The sequence below is a fragment of the Muscardinus avellanarius genome (assembly GCF_963383645.1).
Source record: "Muscardinus avellanarius genome assembly, chromosome: 3".
Classification (NCBI taxonomy): domain Eukaryota; kingdom Metazoa; phylum Chordata; class Mammalia; order Rodentia; family Gliridae; genus Muscardinus; species Muscardinus avellanarius.
In genome coordinates this window covers 65748410-65756242 of record NC_137788.1, presented here as the reverse complement: position 1 = coordinate 65756242, position 7833 = coordinate 65748410, and positions in this window count along the sequence as shown.

The following is a 7833-nucleotide window of genomic DNA, read 5'->3' as shown; positions in this document are numbered from 1 at the left end:
TGAGTAGTTATTAGCCGGGAAAAGAGAAATAAGGAGAGAAGGGAAAGATTACAGAAAGACGGTAGCACGTTTCCCCTCTAGTGATGAGTTGGTGTACAAAGAAATAATAGTGTTTAGGATTTGTGCAATTCTACACCCTTTATATGCACTATCATATTTCACCACCACAATAACCCTTTGGAGAAATTGCTGTTACTCTTCTATTTTATGGATGAGAAAACGGAGGCAAAGCCAGACATGGCAGCACATGCTTGTAATTCCCGCGCTTGGGAGGCTGAGACAGGAGGATCACGCAGGTTCGAAGCCAGCCTCAGCTACTTAATGAGGCTCTCAGCAACTTAGTGAGACCCTGTGAGACCCTGTTTCCAAATAAAATATAAAATAGGTCTGGGAGTATAGCCCGGAGGTAGAAAGCCTCTGGGTTCCACCTGCAGTGCCACCAAAAACAAAAACAAAAAACAAACAAAAAAACTGAGGCACAGAACACTTTAATAAGCTGCCCACAGTCACCCCGGCACACAGTGGCAGAACCAGGACTCCAGACCACATGACTTCAATGTCTTTGTGATACTTCTTGGTTTTGTTTTTTCCTGTAATGGGCACCAGCCCTGAGCACTGCTGTGCAGAATCTTTTGGGGGTCCATGACAGATAAGAAGACAACCCCACACTTCACAAAGGCCTTAAGTCTGCTCTTGGAACAGAACCCTCCCAGGCAAATGACACACAGAGGCTGTGACTCCGCCATTGGCCTCCCTGCTCAGATGGCAGCTCAGTACCATGTTACTTCTGCCCTGCTTGGTCCCTGACACCTTGACCCCTGCCCTGCATGAGCTCAGTGTGCTCCTTGGAGCCACGAATTCCCTGCAGACTCTAGCTGCCTCGACTTAGTTTCATCACTGTCTGTCTCCTTCTATCCTAACAGGAATGGAGGCCTCTCACAAGTTTGGGCCATGTCTTTGTTTGGGTCTACCCCTTTCAAGCCTTGCTTCTGTTACTGACCTCCTCCTGCAAGTGCCCGGCTCTTGGGAGGAGCTAAGGTTGCCCGCCAAGACTCCCGACACATGTTTTTCGCATCTTCGTGAAATTACCAAGCTGTTTTCAGAAAGACAAATGGTAAACTCAGAGAACTGCACGTGGTCTCGCTTGGAGGAGTTTCAACCAGAGATGAAATTTGTGGTTCAAAACCATATTAGCATTCACTCTAGTGCCTCTGTGAGAAATGAACTAATAACTGGTGGTAGTTCTCTGGAGACCTCACCCTGGTTCCTGGAAGTAAATATTTTGAAACTGAATTTGTAACAATGGTTTCCATTTTGAAATATGGCTTTATCATTCTTTTGGGTTTAAAAAAAAATAACGCAAACACTCGTAACCTCTACAAGACAAATTCCAGAGAGACTTTCTCCCTCCAAATCACAGATAGTGACCAAATAATCCTTTCAGATCAAGAAGAAAAGCTGGTCATGGTGGCTCATGCTTGTGATCCCAGTACGTGGGAGGCTGAGACAAGAGAATTGCAGGTTCAAAGCCAGCCTCAGCATCTTAGTGAGGCCCTCTGCAACCTAGTGAGAAACTGTTTCAAAATAAAAAATGAAATAGGGCTGGGGGTGTAGCTCAGGGGTAGAATGCTCATAAGTTCAATCCCTAGCACCACACATATCACTCCTCAGAAATAAAGGTCAAGAAGAGAGTTTACATACACAGCCAATTGTTGTTTTCCATTGTAACTGAGGCTGCAGTAATAAAGTTCTGCTCAGAGTCTACCCACTCTGGCTTCGTTGAAAGGAATAGGGAGAACACTGTGCTCCTGGGCTGCCTGCCTGGGGCATGGCAGGGCTTGGTAGACAGATCCTTGGTGCCCATCACTGATCAGGCTCATTTTGCCTGATCTCACATCATTGGCCCCAGCCTCCCAAATTAATCAATCATGTGTTTAACCATGTTTTTTCTATTCATCATCTCATTTTAATCTCAGAAAGTCTTCTTTTTGCTGGTGGAGAAAAACGGCATCAAGGGAAGTGAAATGTTTTTATTATGCACATAACTGGTGTCAGAGAACACACTAAATAAAATGTAGGTGTCTCACACCCCATAGTGTAAAAAGGACATAGATTGTCACAGGTATATGAGATTTGCTGAAGGTAGGAAAGAAACATATTTTAAGAACTTAGGAAGAACTGTCCTAAAATGTGAAATTATCCTCAGATGCTCAAGCATGGGCCATGATTTTGATACTTTTCCTAGCGTCCTCCTTCAGTTGACTAAGCACAGACATAGGGTCAACTTTGTGGCAAGAACTGTGGAATGTAATGGGAAGTGATAGTCTTTCCAACCACTGAAGACTCAGGGCCCCTGATCTTCTTTATTTCTTTTTTAAATTTTTTTATTGGTGCATTGTAGTCACACATCTTAATGGGATACAAGATGACAGAGGCATACATGCACATGTATCTTCTGATACCGTGTGCATGTGCATGCGTTCTCTCTCTCTCTCTCTCTCTCTCTCTCTCTCTCTCTCTCTCTCTCTCACACACACACACACACAATTTGTACATGACCCAACCTTCAACCCCACTCTTGGTTCCCCAAGTTCAGACCCTGACTTAACATGTGCTAAGTACTGTACTTGGTGATAATTTAAAAAAAGGATAAAGAAGTTTCCTGCAAATCCTCTGAGACTAAAGAAATCTGTCTTGAAATATCTTATGAAATTAAAAAAATTAGAAACCATGTATGAATTAATTCTCTTGAGATCTCTATACATCCATAAAAATAATCTGGTCCTTTAAAAAACTCTTTGCATATTAAAGTCAAAAGGCTAATTATGTTAATCAAAGTTCCCTAAACTTCAATTCCCTCATTCACTGGGCACATGATGATGTATAGAAAAGCATTTGAAAAATGTAAAAGGCCAAGTAATAAAATCACCAGCTGGGCGTGCTGGTGCATGCATGTAATCCCAGCATTTGGTAGGTGGAGACCGGAGGATCGTGATTCAGGGACAGCCTTAGCTACTTAGCGAGGCCCTTTACAACTCTGTGAGACTCTTTTCAAAAATAAAAGAAGACTAAAAAATAGGGCTGAAAGTGTAACTCAGAGTTGGAATGCCCCTGGGTTCCATCCCCAGTACTACAAAAAAGCACCACTATAATCATCAACAAAACTAACAGAATATGATAAAGAGTGCCAAGCATTCACTTGATATATCAAGTGAATGGAACTTCAGCTGATCAAGTCCTAAAGGTCTGCTTTAGCCAGGTATGCAAAATAACTAAAAGAAAAAAAGTCACAAAAGTGACTGCTTATGTTTAATTTTATACCCTTTATAAGAAACTAGTCCTCTGAATTGCAAATTAAAATATCATATCAAATAATGGTTTTCATATGATCTTACCGAATATGAAAATAGAAAGAATAATTAAAATATTAATTTCGAGCCGGGCGTGGTGGCGCACGCTTGTAATCCCCGCGCTTGGGAGGCGGAGACAGGAGGATCGCGCAGGTTCGAAGCCAGACACGCTGGCTTAAGAGACCCTCTTTCAAAAATATAAAAGTAGGTCTGGGAGTGTAGCCCGGAGATAGAAGGGCTTCCAAGAACCCCAGTACCACCAAAAAAAAAAAAAAAAAAAAAAAAAAAATATATATATATATATATATATATATATATATATTAATTTCGATGGCAGGCCGGATAGACAAGGGTACTAGAAAGAACCTGAGTACTGCTGATGGAGGTGTAATTTAGTGCAACATGGTGGGGGGAGTTTTGCACTTCAAGATCCTTAACACTAGATATATGTATCCACTCCACTCTTACAGTAGGAAAACTTAAAAAGTGAATATCCTTTTAGTCCTAAAAAGGTAGTTATAAAGATGTCCAACAATGTTGTTTAGAGAGCAAAGCCTAGAGTTAAGAATGTGGTATCTAGCTGGGCATGGTGGTACATACTATAATCCCAGTACTTGGGGGCTGAGACAGGAAGAGCTCAGGTTCAAGTCCAGCTTCAGCAACTTAGCAAGGCCCTCAGCAACTTAGTGAGTTCCTGTTTTAAAATAAAAAAATAAAATCCGGGTGTGGTGGTGCACACTTGTAATCCCCGCGCTTGAGAGGCTGAGACAGAAGGATCGCGTAGGTTCGAAGCCAGCCTCTGCTGGCTTAAGAGACCCTGTTTTAAAAAAAATATATATATAGATATATATATATATATAGGTCTGGGAGTGTAGCCTAGAGGTAGAAGGGTTTCCAGGAACCCCAGTACCGCCAAAAGCAAACAACAACCAAAAATAAAAAATAAAATTGGGGTTGGGGTATAGCTAAGAGGTAGAATGTCCCTAGTACCATGCACACAAAAGGAAAAAAGAGAAACAAAAAAAGATTAAAAAAAGGAAAAAAAAAAACATGGTATCTAGAACCTTTAAACTGCTAGATTTAAATTCTGGCTTTCATTGCTTGTCACTGAGATACTGGACATATTATTTTTCAACTTTCACACCTGAAAAATAGGAGTAATGATAATAGACCCTGTTTTATGAGATTGTTTTGAATATTTAACAAAATACATTTGAGTATACATGTGAGCATACTAAAAGTACTCACAATGTTAGACTTTATCATGACCAATTAGAAACCACCTGCAAATCTAACAAGTTTTTCATCCAAGCAATGTAATACTATATTTCTGTTTCATTCATGTTGCTATAACAAAAATATCTTAAACTGGGTAGTTTGTAAGAAGCAGAAATGTATTGCTCGCGGTTCTGAAGGGTAGGAAGTCAGTGTCGAGGCACGAGCAGCAGGTGCAGCGTCTGTTCAGGGCCCATTCCTCATAGCTGCACCTGCTTTGTGTCTTCATGTGGTGCAAGGGCAGAGGCAAACACACTCCCTCAGGCCTCCCTCTCTCATGAGGACACGAAGCCCATTGACCTGGGCTCTGCCCTCACTGCATAGTTGCCTCCGAAAGTCTAACCTCTTAAAACAACCATATGGCAGATTGTTTCAACATATGAGTTTAGGGGTGGGGGAAGGATATATTCAAACCATAGCATTATATATCAACCAAAATACTGTAGATGAATATTTTACTTTATTAAAGAGGGAAATCAAGCTGTTGAATAGTATTTACTTAGGTGACTGAATATAGGTCGATGTTTATTAGACATTATCTTGTATATCTACACTTGTTTTAGACTCAGATCCATGTCTCTAAAAATGTAGTTGTGCCGGGCGTGGTGGCGCATGCTTGTAATCCTTGCACTAATCCTTGCACTTGGGAGGCTGAGACAGGACGATTGCATAGGTTCGAAGCCAGCCTCAGCTACTCAGTGAGGTTTCCAGCAACTTAGTGAGACCCTGTTTCCAAATAAAAAATATATTTTAAAAAAAGGTCTGGGAGTATAGCCCGGAGGTAGAAAGCCTCTGGGTTCCACGCCCAGTACAATAAATAAATAAATAAATAAATAAATAAATAAATAATAAAACTAAAAATGTAGTTGTTTTTTGAAGACAGAAAAAATCAAACAGTGCAAAGTTTAGTTCCTTGACCTCCCTCCTGTGGTGGGCACCATTGAGAATTTTTCCTGTGCTAATATGCTTTTGTTACTTGGTGTATTGGAACCTAACTTCTGTTATAATAAAACAGAAATATTTCTTTACTAATTGGTAAAGTTTTCCAAGCCAGAAATGTTCAATGATCCCATCTTATCTCATAATTCTACTATAGTAATTATATAAATACATGCCAAGTCAGAAAAATACTATAGGTCAAATATCTGTAGTAATTTTTAAAGTATGAACTATGTCTACAGTATTTATTATAGGGTAATCAAAAAAGATGTGCTTGTAAGTGTAAGAAACATTAGCAATCTTTCCTATCCAAGTTACAAGATCACACAGGAGCTGGCAGGCTTCCATTCTGTCACTGTAGCTTAGGTATCCACTTTGTAACCTCTGTATGTGTGTCTACGTACCACTCTAGGATGTATTGGGTTTGTGTTTCTTCTTTTATAAAATCTACCCAGTGAAAACTAGCCAACCAGATTATATCGTAAAAGCCACACTCCAGCCAATGGGGAATGGCATAGCGGCCTTTGCTTTAGAGAATAAAAGGCTGAGTGGACTACCCACTTAGAGTGCATGCACCCTCTGTGCAGAAGTAAATTGCTTTGCGAAGATACTTTTGATTTCATGAGTTTTTATTTGAGGCTCCTCTAAAATCCATTTCTGACATAAGTAACATAGAATTTTAAGAATGACATTTGTAAAATGTATACTTACTGCTGTTAATGCTAGTTTGTCCTATTAACAAGAATCACTTTAAGAGTATTGGCTGCAGTTTCAATGTTTGAATAGGATTCTTGATTGTCATTGCAAAAATGTTGTTATACCCTCTAACAACTCATGAATCTTTTAATGCCTAAAGTCTTTCTACTCTGACAATAAAAATTTTTCTTTCTTCATTTCTCACAAAAGCTGTCAGATCAACCCTAATTTCAAGCATATAAGTCTTGTTCTCAAGTTTTTAACACTGAATACTACTAGCCCAGAAATACTTCAGCTCTTTCCTAATTTTGAGTTTTAAATTAGGGCCACTGACTTCTACCAACGGAAATGAGAACATGGCATTATGCCTGTGTCACATATCTCTTTTTTAGTACTTTCATATCCATTTCTTGTCCTTATTAACAATTTTATTTGCAAGATATGTAAATCTCATCAATTTTCATGGCTTTAAACATTTGTGTGAAAGTTTTACTTCAACTTTGGGATTCATCTGTAGAACTAAATAGGGTGACAATGAGCTTTGTAAAAACTCTGTATAGCTTCAGTGCATACTTATGATCAGGCACCTTCCAAGTTGAAAGAAGCCAATTATATCCAGCTAGGAAATGCTCTAAACCAACTGTGCTGAACTTGGTTAAGCCACAGGCACTTTCCTTGACATGTGGAAAAGGCTCAGCTGCTGTTATCACCTCATGCCTGAGACAGGTAAGATGAAAACCCAGGACGATTAGCATCAATCTCACAAGATCAGATAGAGTGACTTTTGGCTATGTCATAGTTACTGGTCAAAAAGATTCCAACTAAAGTACTGGGTTAAAAAAATGTTTTCCCCTTCTTTGCTCCCATAATGAAACTTGGGTTTGTGGCTTCTGGTCTGAGGCAGATAGTTACTTATGTCCACATGGTTGGTTTCTTGTTGCAAACACTTCACTCTTACTTCTAGTCTTCAGCAAAATGTGAACCTGCTAACTTAAAGATTTAAACTTAAGGTTCTCAATTTTTTTTCTCATTATCTTCTTCCCCCATACTAGTATATGAAACATAAGAAGTGGGTACTGATTTAAGTTACCTAAATAAAAAATCAGCAAGGGTGGCACTATTTACTTTTGTAATTCGAAGAATGGTGTCTACTGCCACATTGGGTAAAGTCTTGAGGCTGAAATGTAAACTCTAAAGATAAAATTTAAACTCTAAAGACACTAGAAGAATATTCACTGGGAAGAAAAAGCAAAAAGTACTTGCTTGTGAAAACCTCACTCATAAACTTCAAGTACTTCTCATTTAACTTTTTTGTCCCTGAAGAAATATATTCACGTGGCCTACATTTCATTTCTAGATAGGGATACCCTAAAGATCATTTTGAAAAACGTTCTGCTCTTTTTCACATTCATTTTATTACCGAGTTTAAAAGATTATGTGTCAAATTAGAAGTTTTTATGTATTCTTTTGTTGAAGTACGTTTCCCATTGAAACAGACTTACAACACAGCTCTAAATAAGATCACTTTTTAAAATTAAGAGTTGGTAGATTTTTCTAGAGATTAAAGGTCATC